The 15,900-nt window shown below is 37.0% G+C and overlaps 1 protein-coding gene and 2 pseudogenes across 1 annotated transcript in view; all 3 read left to right on the top strand.

Moving 5' to 3' along the window:
• The window catches only part of LOC125093783 (UDP-glucuronosyltransferase 2B31-like), a 97,418-nt gene that overhangs the window by 15,144 nt on the left and 66,374 nt on the right, over nucleotides 1–15,900 (top strand). The gene's annotated exons all lie outside the window — the stretch shown is intronic.
• LOC125093781 (UDP-glucuronosyltransferase 2B31-like) overlaps nucleotides 1–15,900 on the top strand; it is a 51,561-nt pseudogene that overhangs the window by 16,008 nt on the left and 19,653 nt on the right.
• On the top strand, nucleotides 3,509–3,947 carry LOC125093782 (ubiquitin-conjugating enzyme E2 D3-like; annotated as a pseudogene).

Raw genomic sequence — 15,900 nt, 5'->3', positions numbered from 1 at the left:
GAATGTCCTATGGAAAAAAGACAGTCTCCTCAACAAATGGTGTTGGGAAAATTGGACAGCCACATGCAGAAGAATGAAACTGGATCATTTCCTTACACCAGAAACTGAAATAAACTCCATATGGATGAAAAAACTCAGTGTGAGACAGGAATCCATCAAAATCCTTGAGGAGAACACAGGCAGCAATCTCTTCACCTCAGCCACAGCACTTCTTCCTAGAAACATCACCAAAGGCAAGGGAAGTAAGGGCAACAGTGAACTATTGAGATTTCATCAAGATACAAAGCCTTTGCACAGCAAAGGAAACAGTCAACAAAACCAAAAGCTAACTAGCAGAATGGTTATATTTATTTATAAATATATGTATTTATATATAACAGAAGATATTTGCTAATGACATAGCAGATAAAGGGTTAGTATCCAAACTCTACAAAGTACTTATCAAACCCAGCACACAAAAAACAAATAATCCAATCAAGAAATGGGCAGCAGACATGAACAGATATTTCTGCAATGAAGACATCCAGATGGCCAAAACACCTATGTAAAAGTGCTCAACATCACTTGGCATCAGGGAAATACAAATGAAAACCACAAGGAGATACCACCTCACACCAGTCAGAAAGACTAAAATTAAAAAGCTAGGAAACAACAGATGTTGGCAAGGATGGAGTGAAAGGGGAGCCCTCCTACTGTTGGTAGAAATGCAAGCTGGTACAGCCACCCTGGAAAATAGTCTAGAGGATTCTCAAAAATAAAAAAATAATTAAAAAAATAAAAAATATTAAAAAAAAAATAAAAATAAAAAAAGCTACCATATGACCCAGAAATTGCACTACTGGGTATTTACCCCAAATATGCAAATGTAGTGATCCAAAGGGGCATGTGCATCCCAATGTTATAACAGCAATGTCCACAATAGCCCAATGATGGAAAGAGCTCATATGTCCATCAACAGATGAATGGATAAAGAAGCTGTGGTATAGACATCTAGTGAAATATTACGTAAGCATCAAAAAATGAAATCTTACATTTGCAACAACATGGATGGAACTAGAGGATATTATGCTAAGTGAAATAAGTCAGTCAGAGAAAGACAATTACCATATGATCTCACTGATATGTAGAATTTGAGAAACAAGGCAGAGGATCAACGAGGAAGAGAGGGAAAAATGAAACAAGAAGAAACCAGAGAGGGAGACAAATCAGAAGAAACTCAATCTCAGGAAACAAACAGGGTTGTTGGAGTGGGGGTGAGGGATGGGGTGCTGAGTGATGGACATTGGGAAGGGTATGTGTTGTGGTGGGTGTTGTGTGAGACTGATGAATCACAGACCTGTACTTCTGAAACAAATACTTTATTATATGTTAATAATAATAACAAATACTCACCTGGCTGCTTTCCCTCTCATGCTCTGCCTTTGATAATGGATGTAAAGTCTTATTAACTCACTAACCCCTCAGGGCTCAGCAGAGGCAACAGACAGAAATGCCCATCTCCCAATTTTTCCCTGAAAGAGCCCTATTTGCATACCTTGAAAGCTGCTGCCTGAGGAATAGGCTTCAAATTCAGCACACATCTAGCAACAGACAGAAATCCGCCCTGGAGTTCAGAGGGTGCTATTCTTATGCTCACACTTTCACCCATTCCAGATCACCATTGTCTCACCAGAATGACCTTGTACCCATGTCTGGCAGGCTGACTTTTGGGGGAGGTGCACAGGAGACATAAAACTTGATCAGCTGGCTCATATGTAACAACAACATCATATGTTAGTCCACAAAAATGTCTAAATAAATTTTAGGAACTTGAAATCATATCAAGCAAATTCCCTGATTTGGTGCACAGATGTGTCAGAAGTGTTGTATTGTGAAGTAATTAGAAATACCTATATTGGTCTCAGCTCCCAGTCTCTGACAGAGAGTTCCTAAAATCCTTATAAATTCCTTAGTGATAAGTACACTGGGAGCATCTTTTGTTCTAACATTTTGTCTTTGTCCGCAGTCCCTGACACAGGGCTCCTAAAACCCTTGTAAATTCCTAAGTGATAAGAGCACTCTTTTATTCTAATGAGGTAATTCTTGGTGGGCTCCTATAAAGAGGAGAGGTTAAACCAGGAAAACCACAGCATAATTGGAGCTTGGGATTTTTCAACCTCACCCCCCACTTCTTTAAATGGGAGAGATGATAGAACTGGAGCTAATATTGATCATGCTTCCATGAGAAAGCCTTCATAAAAATCCCAAAGATACAGGTTTCAGAAAGCCTTCAGATTGGAGAACATATCCATTTATTTGGGGATGGTATACCCCAAATTCACCAATAATCTGCTATACTCCCAAGCCTCCTAGACCTTGTATTATGGATCTCTTCATTTGGCCATCCATATCCTGTAACAGACTGATAAATGTAATTTACTGGTTTCCCTGAATTTTGTGAGCTGTTCCAGCAAGTAATCAAAACCAAGGGGGAAGAGGTCAAGAAAATTTCCAATTTGTATCCAAGTTGAACAGAAGCTATAGCTAACCAGAGGATGTACTACCTGTAATTAGCATCTGAAGTGGCATCCTATAAGACAAGAGCCCTTAACCTGTGAGACATGGTGTTGTCTCTGCCACTTCCTGAGGGTACACAGGAGAAGAATGAGGCACAGACACGTCAGCTGCAAGAGAAAGGGAGCAGGGTGACAGTAGAAAAGACTGTTGCCCCGAACAACTCCTCAGTCTCATATTTATTGGAAAGCAGGTAACAATCAATAGAGAAGCCAGAGTAGGTTACACATTGACCATGAGTCTTGTAGATAAGTAAGAAGAAAGACAAAATATGTCTGGTCACATAGTACATGACCTATCGTGAGTAAGCCCAAAGAAAGGATTGTCTGACTAACTACAGGCACCCTCTGGGAGGGGGGATAACAGAAAATAAAATAGGTGGCATTCTGCCCTGAGTGAGCTGGGCATCCCCAGCTGCTCAGCTTCAAAGACCTATATTATCCTCTCCCCTAGTGGCCTATTGCCAGCACATGTTTTTCTTATGTCTATATCTAAGCATGCTTAGTGGCTAGTATCATTTCTGATGGGTTGTATTTTAAACAGTACATTCTTTTGAGGGATGGTTAGTCTCCAGGTAGCTAGTGTCAGAACTGAACTAAATTCAAGGACACCCAGGTGATGTCACAGAAAGGAAAAATTAAGACTGTATCTATTTGCAGGTGACATAATATTATATATAGAAAACTGTAAAGAACCCCCCCCAAAAAAGAAAAATACCAAAAAAAAAAAAAAAATGAATTACTAGGACTGTTTTTTGAGCGTGAGCCCTTATGGGGACATACCAGCTTCCCCACAGGGAGGAGGCCAAGGCTACAGCTAGAGGGAGGACTGTGTCTGTTACAGCCAGTGTGAGGTGAGGAGAAAATTCTTCCCTGCTGCTCAGATAATCAAGAATTTTGGCTGGACCTTTGAGTACGTACCAAGAGAGTGAGCAGCCAGCCGAAAAGCACAGGCTATGGCACTGAAGTGGATTAATAAGGACCTTAGCAACTTGGCCCATGACTCACCAGGGCAACATTCTGCAGGTCTGGTTGGAGATTGCATGTTTCATTGGCAAGCAACAATTGTGGGACCTAATGACAACTCATATCAAGACAGCGTATTGTTTTTAACAATTAATTTTCTTGCAGATTACACCTTCAAATCACCTAAGGTTGCATTTACAACAAGAATTTATCATCCAAATATTAATAGTAATGGCAGTATTTGTCTTGATATTCTAAGGTCACAATGGTCTCCCGCTGTAACTATTTCGAAAGTTCTTTTATTCACTTGTTCATTGGTGTGTGATCCAAACCCAGATGACCCCTAGTACCAGAGATTGCATGGATCCATAGAACAGAGAGAAGTACAACAGAATATCTTGGGAATGGATTCAGAACTATGCCATGTGATGCTTCCTTAAAGTCAGAATAACCTGCATTATAGCTGGAATAAACTTTAAATCACTGTTCCTTTTGTTTGTTTGTTTGTTTGTTTGTTTCATTTTCCTACCTGACTGCTCCCCTATTAGACCTCATATGTTTTAATTTTATTTTTTGTTTGCCTTCCTCCACCCATTCACATGCTCATCTGAGAAGACTTAAGTTCTTCCAGCTTTGGACAGTAACCGCTTTTAGAAACTGGAAAGTAGTTACAAGAGAACAGTTGCTCAAGATTCAGAATTTTTTAAAAAATGAAGCATGTTTATTACATGGCCAGTGTCTTCACTCTAACTTGGTTATGAGACTAAAGCCATTCCTCACTGCTCTAACATGCTGAAGAAATCATCTGAGTAGGAGGGAGATGGATGCTCGGTTTTCACATCACAGGAAACAGCATCATTCTAGCACCAGGCTTTTTTAAGCCTTCCACTGTTACTGATTTGAGGTACATGATATATTTTATGCTTATAACTGATGTGGCTGGAAAATAGGTATTGCATTGATAGCATCAGCAGAACAGAAAACGCAATGTATTTTATGCATGTCGATAAAGGAATGGCTTGTTCTTGTTCTACAGAGAATGAAAAGTGGAAGTCAAACACCCTTGTATTCCAAAATAGGGTCTCAAATATTTTGTAATTCTCATTTAAATTGTAAGGATGCTTAGTGCTATGAGTTAATCTGTCTTCCAATATGATATTTAATATAGCACTGAATAAATAAAGCAAGTTGCTGATGGATGAGTGAGCAACTCTGCTAGTAACTGATTTTTCTTCAATAAAGTTGCACAAACAACAACAACAACAAAATACTTGAAGTAATAAAGTCAGTAAAGTTGTAGTATACAAAATCAATACATAAAAATAAGTTGCATTTCTATACATTAACATCAACTATTAGAAGAAGAAATTAAGCTCTTTTCCTTAGCACTGACTGAGAAGGGAGCAGTCATCTCCTACTCAATATCCTGGCCATCCTCAGACCTCTGATGAAACCCAAGATCATTAAAAAGAGGACCAAGAAGTTCAGCCAACTTCAGTCAGACCTATATGTGAAAATTAAGCACAACTGGCAGAAACCCAGAAGCACCAACAATAATGCACAGACGATTCAGGGGCTAGACCTTGATGCCCAAATTGGTTATGGGAGCAACAAGAAAACAAAGTACATGCTTCCCAGTGGCTTCTGGATATGCCTAGTCCACACATCAAGGAACTTGAAGTGATGCTGATGTGCAAAATAATGATGCCCAATGCTCTCCTCAAAGAACCAATGGTCCAAAGATGATGCCCAATGGTCTACACCAAGAACCACAAGGTCACTGTGGAAAGAGCAGCCCAGCTGGCCATCAGAGTCATCAATCCCAATGCCAGGATGCACAGTTAAGAAAGTTAATAGACAGCTTATATGCATTTTGTATATAAAAAAAAAAGAAAAAGAAAAGAAAAAGTAGAAATTAAGAAAGCAACCTCATCTATAATTCCATCAAGAAAAATAAAATGGTGGAGCACTGCCATTGACTGGATGGCTCAGTCAGTTAAACATCTGACTCTTGATTTCAATTCAGGTCATGATCTCATGGTCATGAGATCAAGCCCCTCATCAGCCTCCCCACTCAGTGTAAGTCTGCTTGTGACCCTCCCCTGCTTGCACTTTCACTCTCTTTCTCTCTCTTTCATACAAATAAATAGAAATCTTGTTATTCTTTAAAGAATAAAAAAACTTAAATGCTTTCAACTAGGGAGGTGATAAATCTATACCTTGAAAACTAAAGAGATTGATGAAGGAAATTGAAGAAGTCTCAAATAAATGGAAAGATATTTCATGCTCATGTATTGGAAAAATTAATATTGTCAAAATATCCACACTACCAAAGCAATCTATAGATTCAATGCAATCCCTATCAAAATTCCAATAGTATTTTTCACAGAAATAGAACAAAGAATCCTAAAATTTGTATGAAAACAAAAAGATCCAAAAGAGTGAAAGCAATCTTGAAAAACAAATACAAAGCCAGAGGCATCACACTTCCTGATTTGAAATTATAGTTCAAAGCTTTAGGGATCAAAAAGTATAATACTGGCATTAAAACAGACACATAAGCTGTGATCACCAAGACAGCATGGTACTGGCATAAAAACAGACACATAGACCAGTGGAACAGAGTAGAGAACCCAGATATGGACCCTCAACTTTATGGTCCAATAATCTTCGACAAAACAGGAAAAAATATAGGGTGGAAAAAAGACAGTCTCTTCAATAAATGGTGCTGGGAAAACTGGACAGCTATATGTAGAAGAATGAAACTCAAACATTCTCTTACACCCTACACAAAGATAAACTCGAAATTGATAAAAGACCTCAAAGTGAGACAGCAATCCATCAGAATCCTAGAGGAGAACATAGGCAGTAACCTCTTAGATATCAGCCACAGCAACTCTTTCAAGATATGACTCCAAAAGCAAAGGAAACAAAAGCGAAAATGAACTTTTGGGACTTCATCTAGATCAAAAGCTTCTGCACAGCAAAGGAAACTATCAACAAAACAAAGAGGCAAACCATGGAATGGGAGAAGATATTTACAAATGACACTACAGACAAAAGGTTAATATCCAGGATCTATAAAGAACTCCTCAAACTCAACACACACAAAACAGATAATCATATCAAAAAAATGGGCAGAATATATGAACAGACACTTCTCCAATGAAGACATACAAATGGATATCAGACACATGAAAAATGTTCATCATCACTAGCCATCAGGGACATTCAAATTAAAACCACATTGAGATACCACCTTACACCACTTAGAATGGCCAAAACTAGCAAAATAGGAAACAACATGTTTTGGAGAGGATGTAGAGAAAGGGGAACCCTCTTCCACGGTTGGTGGGAATGCAAGTTGGTGCAGCTACTTTGGAGAACAGTGTGGAGATTCCTCAAGAAATTAAAAATAGAGCTTCCCTATGACCCTGCAATTGCACTACTGGGTATTTCCCCCAAAGATACAGATGTAGTGAAAAGAAGGCCATCTGTACTCTAATGTTTATAGCAGCAATGGTCACGGTCGCCAAACTGTGGAAAGAACCAAGATTCCCTTCAACAGATGAATGGATAAGGAAGATGTGGTCCATATACACTATGGAGTATTATGCCTCCATCAGAAAGGATGAATACCCAACTTTTGTAGCAACATGAACGGGACTGGAAGAGATTATGCTGAGTGAAATAAGTCAAGAAGAGAGAGTCAATTATCATATGGTTTCACTTATTTGTGGAGCATAACAAATAGCATGGAGGACAAGGGGAGTTAGAGAGGAGAAGGGAGTTGTGGGAAATTGGAAGGGGAGGTGAACCATGAGAGTCTATGGACTCTGAAAAACAACTTGAGGGTTTTGAAGGGGCAGGGGGTGGGAGGTTGGGGGAACCAGGTGGTGGGTCTTAGGGAGGGCACGTATTGCATGGAGCACTGGGTGTGGTGCAAAAACAATGAATACTGTTATACTGTAAAGAAATAAAAAATTTAAAATAAATAAATAAATAAAACAGACACATATATCAATGGAACAGGAGAGAAAGCCCCAAAATAAATTCACACTTTTTTGGTCAATTAACTTAAGAAAATGGAGGAAAGAGTATGCAATAGGCAAAGAACAATCTCTTTGATAACTGTTGTTGGGAAACTGGACAGCCACATACAAAGCAAGAACATTAGACCCCTCTCTCACACTATACACAAAAATTAACCCCAAATGGGTTGGAAACTTAAATGTGAAACTTGAAACTAGAAAATTCAAGGAGGAAAACATAGGAGATAAGTTCCCTGACATCAGTCACAGCAATAATTTTTGGGATATAACATAAAACAAAGGCAACAAAAGCAAAATAAACCCACGAGACAACACCAAATTAAAAACAAGATGGGATTGGGAGGGAGACAAACCATAAGTGACTCTTAATCTCACAAAACAAACTGAGGGTTGATGGGGGGAGGGGGTTGGGAGAGGGGGTGGGGTTATGGATATCGGGGAGGGTATGTGCTATGGTGAGTGTTGTGAAGTGTGTAAACCTGGCGATTCGCAGACCTGTACCCCTGGGGATAAAAATATATGTTTATAAAGCTGTAAAAAAAAAAAAAAAAAAAAAAAAAAAAAAAAAAAAGAAAGAAAAAAAAAAAAAAAGCCTTCTGCACAGCAAAGGAAACCATCAAGAAAAAGAAAAGGTAATTTATAGAACGGGAGAAAATTTTTACAAATTATATTTCTGATAAGGGGTTAATATCCAAAAATATATAAATAACTCATTTAACTTCATGCCAAAATAAGAAACAATCCAATTAAAATAATGGGTAGAGGAACTGAATAGATATTTCTCCCAGGAAGACATACAAATGGTCAACAGGTACATGGAAAGATGCTCAACATCACTAATCATCAGGGAAATGCAAAACAAAATAATGGGGTAACACCTCATACCTGATAGAATGGCTATTACCAAGAAGACAAGAGACCATATATGTGTGAGTGTTGGCAAGGATGTAAAGAAAAAGAAACCCTTGTACCTTTTTGGTGGGAATGTGTGTTGGTGCAGCCACCATGGAAAATACTATGGGGGTTCCTTAAAATATTAAAAATAGAACTATCATATGACTCAGCCACCCAAGGAAATGAAATCACTATCTGCATTTCCATGTTTATTTTGGCATTATTTACAATAGTCATAACACAGGAACATTCTAAGCATCCATCAATGATGAATGGATAAAGAGAATACAGTATGTATCTATACATACAACTAGGACTCTTATTCAGTCATAAAAAGGAAGGAAATCCTGCCATTTGTGACAACATGAATGGACTTTGAGGGCATGATGCTAAGTAAAATAAATCAGACAGAGAAGACAAATACTGTATGATCTCATTTATATATGAAATAAAAAATAATTGAACTCCTAGCAATGGAGAACAGACTGGTGGTTGCTAAAACTGGAGTTTGGGGGAAATGGGTGAAGGTGGTCAAAAATACAAATTTTTAGTTACAACATGAATAAGAACTGGGGAGCTGATGATACACAGCATATTGACTGTAGTTAATGACACTGTCATGTATATTTGAAAGTAGTTAAGAGAGTAGATCTTAAAAGATTCATCACAAGAAAAATTTATACCTATATGAGGTGATGGATGTTAACTAAAATTATAGGAATCAATTCACTATGTGTACATCTACCAAATTATTAAGTTGTATACCTTATAATGTTATATGCCAATATATCTCAGTAAAACTGAAAAATGACCTTTTAAAACACCGACACTAGAAAAACAGAAAGAAAGGAAACAATTTCCAAAACTAGTAGAAGAAAAAAAAAAAAAAGCTCAGAATTAGAATACCAAAAAATAGAGAATAACAATAAAGCAAAATAACAGTACCAAAATTTGGTTCTTTCCAAATACCAACAAAACTAATAAAACTTTAGCTAGATAGACACCCAAAAAAGAGAGACTCACATTTCTAAAATAAGAAATGAGATTGAAGATATTACTACTAACTTTATGTAAATAAAAATAAGAGAATATTAATATAAATTATATGCCAACAAATGAGATAACTAGGTGAAAGGGACAAATCATTAGAAAAACGTGAACTGTTTTAGACCCATAATAGTTTTTTATACCATAATAAAATAGGGATTGAATTAGTAATCAAAAAACTACCACAAAGGAAAGCCCAGGTCCAGGTCGATTCACTGAATGGTTCTACCAAGAACTTAAAGAAAAATTAATATTGTTTCTTTCTAAAAATCCCCCCAAAACTACAAGAAGAGAAAACACATGACACTAAATAAAACATGATACTAATAATGACATCACAAGAAAGCTATAGATCAATATCCCTTATGAATATATGTAAAAATCCTCAACAAAATGTTAACAAACCAAATACTTAACCATATAGAAAGAATTATACAAACGAAAAAATTGGAATTAATCCCAGGAAAACAAAGTGGCTTTAACATCTGAAAAATCAATTAATATAATACCACATACCAATGGAATAAAAGACAAAACTGCATGATCATCTTAATAAATGTGAACAAATTCATTGTTATTTCATGAGCTTCAACAACCTTCATGATAAGAATACTCAGTAATCTAGGAATAGAATTGAACTTCCTCCAACTGAAAAAAAGTACCTACAAAAAACCCATGCCAACATCATACTTAATGGTGAAAGACTTAAATGCTTTCTTTCACAGATAGGGAAAAAGACAAGAAAAGCCACCCTTTCCACTTCTGTTCAATGTCTTACATAGGTACTAGCTAAAACATTAGACAAGAATATGAAATAAAATAAATTCTAATTTGAAAGGAAGAAATAAATCTATCTTTATTGGCAGATGACATGATCATATGTAGAGAAAATCTAAAGGGTGACACTAAACTAATATTAGATCAAAACATGAACTAAGCAAGTTTTCAGGATACAAGATCAATACACAGAAATCAACTGCATTTCTATATATTTGCAATGACCACTCCAAAATGGAATTAAGAAAACAATTCCATATATAATACCATCAGGAAGAATAAAATACAAATAAATTTAATAAAAGAAATCCAAAGCTCATACTGTTGAAAACTAAAATATTGTGAAAGTCAATTAAAGAAGATCTATGTCCTTCCTGATTTCAAAGCCAGCTACTAATCTACAGTACTCAAGAAAGTGTGTGACAGGCAAAGGGACAGACATAAAGATCAATGGAATTGATTTCACAACACAGAATAAATTCTTCAGGGAAAAATAATTATCCACATGTAGAAGAATGAAATTGGATCCCCCCCACCTCACACCATATACAGATATTAACTCAAAATGGGTCAAAAATCTAATGCAAGACTTGAAATAATAATTTTAAAAGCTCCTAACAGAAAACATGAGGACAATATTGTGACCTTGGATTTAACAATGGTTTCTTAGGTATAATACTAAAAGCACAAGCAACTGAAATTAAATTTATATTAGTTGGACTTCATCAAAATTAAAACTTTGTGCTTCAAAGGATATCATCAAGAAAGTAAAAAACAAAACAACAAAACCCCAGAGAATTGGAGAATTATTTGCAAATCATGTCTGATAATGAGCTTGTACTGAAAACACATAAAAAACACCCACAACTCAATAAGAAGAAGACAAAAAAAAAATCCAATAAAAATGAGCAAAGTGGGCACTTGGGTTGCTCATCGTTAAGGAACTGCCTTCAGCTAAGGTCATGATTCCAGGATGCTGGGATTGATCCAGCCCTGCATCCCATTCCCTGCTTGGCAGGAAGCCTGCTTCTCCTTCTCCCCTTCCCCTGCTTGTGTTCTGACTCATTCTGTATCTCTCCCTGTCAAATAAACAAATAAAATATTAAAAAAACATAAGCAAAGTATCTAAAAGAAATTTCTACATGGAAGACATACAAACAGCTAATAAGCACATGAAAAAGAAATGCTCAGCATCATTAGGCATCAGAGAAATATAAGTCAAAACCACAATAAGATACAACCTCATGCCCAGTAGTATAGCTGTAAAAATAAAAAGACAAATAATAAATAGTGTTGGCAAGAACTTGGGAAATTAAAATCCTCATATCTTGCATCTGGGAATTGAAAGTGGTACAACCACTTTGGAAAACAGTTTGCAAATTCCTCAAAGATGACACACAGTTACCATAGGAACCAACAATTCCACTTCTCCGTATATACCCATGAAAAAGGAAAACATGTCCACACAAAACTAGTACATTAAAGTTAATAAACATTATTAATGGTCAAAAAATTAGAAAAAGGAAACACAAATGTGTCTTGACTAATAAATAACAAAATGTGTCTATCCTATGTAATATTATTTGGTAATAAAAGGGAATGAAGTCCTAATTCATGGTACAACAGAGATAAACCTTTAAAACACTTTGCTAATTTAAAGAAGCAGGTCACAAACACCACATATTCTGATTTCTTTTATATGAAGTGCCTAGAATAGCCAAATCTGTAGAGATAGAACATAGATTCATTGTTACCTATGGCTGGAGAAATGGGGAAGTTGAGCGGAAATGGCTAAAGGTTACAGGCTTTTCTGCAGGATGATGAAAATGATAATGTTTTCATGGTTGTGTAATTCTGCAAATATACTATGAACCACTGAATTGTACATTTTAAATTGGCCAACTGTAGGATATGTGAATTGCATGTCAGCAAAGCCCAAGTTTTTTAAAAAACAAAACAAAAATCTTTGAGCACTGATATCCAAGAACTCGTGATTCACATGTATAATTATTTCTAATTCTTCTTTCCCAACTTCATTCAGAAAGAATTGGCAAATACAATTGCATTTATATGAAGCCTACAGCATGATGAGTTGATATAAATATTATGGAATAATTACCAAGATCAATATAATTAACATATCCATCAAATCACAGTTTTTTTGTGTGTGAAAATGCTTAAGATCTACTCTGAGCAACTTTCAAGGATACAATACTGTAGTGTTAACTACAGTCACCACACTCTGATATTCTCAATTTATTCTTCCTGTAACTACAAGTTCACCTTGGACCTACATTTCTCCATTTGCTGTTCCCCTCAGCCCTTGACAAGTACTATTCTAGGTTTCTTATCAAATCTGCCTTTATATATATTTTTTTTAAGATTCCACACCTAAATGATACCAAACACTATCTTTCTCTCCCTGTTTTTTTTTTTCTTTAACTAAATGCCCTCCAAATAGATCCATGTTGTGACTTGTGGCAAATGGCAAAAGAAGAATTTTCCATTCGTCAAAGGACATTTAGGTTGTTTCCATATTTTGGCTATTGTGAATAACGTTGTAATAAACATGAAAGTTCAGAAACCTCTTTGAAATGGTGATTTCAGAGTCAAGATGGCAGAGAAGTCGCAGGCTGAGATGACATCAGGTAGCAGGAGAGCAGCTAAATAGCTTATCAAACCATTGCAAACACCTACAAATCCAACAGGAGGTTGAAGAGAAGAAGAGCAGCAATTCTGGAAACAGAAAATCAACCACTTTCTGAAAGGTAGGACTGGCGGGGAACTGAATCCAAAGCAACAGGAAGATAGACTGTGGGGGGAGGGGTCGGCTCCCAGCAAACTGTGGAGCAACTGAGCACAAAATCAGAACTTTTGAAAGTCTGCTCCACTGAGAGACATTGCTCCGGACACTAAACCGGGGTGAAGCCCATGCAGGGACAGCATGGCCTGAGGTCCCGTGGAGTCACAGAAGGATTGGGAGTGTCTGAGTGTTGCAGAGCTGCAGGTTATTGGAATGGGGAAGCCGGCTACAGAGACAGAGCCGAGAAGTGAGCGCTCAGCTCTGGGTCACCTTGAACCATAATCCATGGCACAGGCCACTTTTCTGTGAGTGGGGCCCCCACAAGATCCGGGGAGACACCCCCTGGAAGAGTTCAGGGATCTGCGGGGTTCAGAGACTCCAGGTGGAGCTGTGTGCCAGAGACAGAGACAGACACTTGGTCACAGGCTGGGTGAGCTTGGAGCGCAGCTGGAGGCCAGGGAGATGGGAGCGATTGAGAGCTTTTCTCTGAGGGCGCACTGAGGAATGGGGCCCCGAGCTCTCAGCTTCTCTGGGCCAGAGATAGAGACTGTTATCATTCCCATCCTCTGGAACTCTACAGAAACCCTTCAGGGAAAAAAAGCTCCCGAAAGTGAACACAGGCGGGTTACTTAGCCTGGCTCCTGGTAAGGGCAGTGCAATTCCACATCCAGCAAAGACACTTGAGAATCACTACAAAAGGCCCCTCCCTCAGAAGATCAACAAGAAATCCAGCCAAGACCAAGTTCACTTACCAAGGAGAACAGTGGAATTCCAGAGGAGGAGAAAGCAAAGCATGGAATTCATGGCTTTCTCTCCATGAATCTTTAGTCTTCCAAAGTTAATTAATCTTTTTTAAATGTTATTATTTTTTTTTCTTCTGCTAATTTTTTTAAACTTTTACCCTTTCCTCTTTTAACGTGTTTTAACTAGTTTATCTTAATATCTTTCATTAAAAACAAAATAATTTGAACCTTCATTATTGTAGTCATATTTTATCCTTCATTGTATCTAACTATATTCTTTGTATACACATAGGGATTTTTCTTCTAAAAAATTTGGGGTATGACTTCTTCTAATAAATCACAATAAACCCTAAATCTAGCACCGGGGTTGTTCTAGTCTCCAGCCTGAGCAAATTCTCTCCACCTTCTTTTTCTTTATTCTCCCAAGCAACTTACCTTAGCAATTCCTTTTTTTAGAAATTAAACAATTTTTTTTTCATCTTTAGAGTCATATTCCATCCCTTCATTGTGTTTACCCTTATATACGTTCTTCGTTCTTTAAAATTTTGGGAGGCAGTTTCTTCTAAGAGAGCAAAATACTACCAAAATTAAGTGGGTAACCCTGTTCTAGTCACGAGTCTAATATATATAGATATTCTTTTTTATATTTTTTTTCTTTATTTGTTTTCTTTTTAAATTCTTTTTTTCTGAACTTCTTTTTATCCCTTTTCTCCCACCCAACCCCCATGATTTGGGGTCTCTTATGATTTGGTTAAAGCACATTTTCTTGGAGTCTTTACCACACTTTTAGTATTTTATTTGCTCCTTCATATATTCTTATCTGGACAAAATGACAAGGCAGAAAAACTCATCACAAAAAAAAGAACAAGAGGCAGTACCAAAGGCTAGGGACTTAATCAACATGGACATTGATAATATGTCAGATCTAGAGTTCAGAATGACGATTCAAGGTTCTAGGCAAGTTCGAAAAAGGCATGGAAGATGTTAGAGAAACCCTGTTGGGAGAAATAAAAGCCCTTTCTGGAGAAATAAAAGAACTAAAATCTAACCAAGTTGAAATAAAAAAAGCTATTAATGAGGTGCAATAAAAAATGGAGGCTCTTACTGCTAGGATAAATGAGGCAGAAGAAAGAATTAGTGATATAGAAGACCAAATGACAGAGAATAAAGAAGCTGAGCAAAGGAGAGACAAACAACTACTGGACCATGAGGGGTGAATTCGAGAGATAAGTGATACCATAAGATGAAAAAACATTAAAAAAATTGGGATTCTAGAAGAAGAAAAAGAGAGAGGGGAGCAGAAGGTATATTGGAGAGAATTATTGTAGAGATTTTCCTTATTATGGAAAAGGGAACAAGCATCAAAATCCAGGAGGCACAGAGAACCCCCCTCAAAATCAATAAGAATAGGCCCACACCCCATCATCTAATAGTAAAATTTACAAGCCTTAGCGACAAAGAGAAAATACTGAAAGCAGCCCAGGCCAAGAAATCTGTAACATACAATGGTAAAAATATTAGATTGGCCACAGACTTATCCACAGAGACCTGGCAGGCCAAAAAGAACTGGCATGATATATTCAGAGCTCTAAATGAGAAAAACATGCACCCAAGAATACTATATCCATCTAAGCAATCATTGAAAATAGAAGGAGAGATGAAAAGCTTCCAGGACAAACAAAAACTGAAAGAATTTGCAAACACCAAACCAGCTCTACAGAAAATATTGAAAGGGGCTCTCTAAGCAAAGAGAGAGCCTAAAAGTAGTAGATCAGAAAGGAACAGAGACAATACACAGTAACATTCCCCTTACAGGCAATACAATAGTACTAAATTCATATGTCTCAGTAGTTACCCTGAATGTAAATGGGCTAAATGCCCCAATCAAAAGGCACATGGTATCAGAATGGATAAAAAAAAAAAAACAACTATCAATATGCTGCCTACAAGAAACTCATTTTAGACCCAAAGACACCTCCAGATTTAAAATAAGGGGGTGAAAAACAACATATCTTGCTAATGGACATCAAAAGAAAGTTGGGGTGGCAATCCTTATATCAGATCAA

The sequence above is a fragment of the Lutra lutra genome, chromosome 2 (assembly GCF_902655055.1).
Source record: "Lutra lutra chromosome 2, mLutLut1.2, whole genome shotgun sequence".
Lineage (NCBI taxonomy): Eukaryota > Metazoa > Chordata > Mammalia > Carnivora > Mustelidae > Lutra > Lutra lutra.
This window is presented reverse-complemented; position numbering and strand designations above follow the sequence as displayed.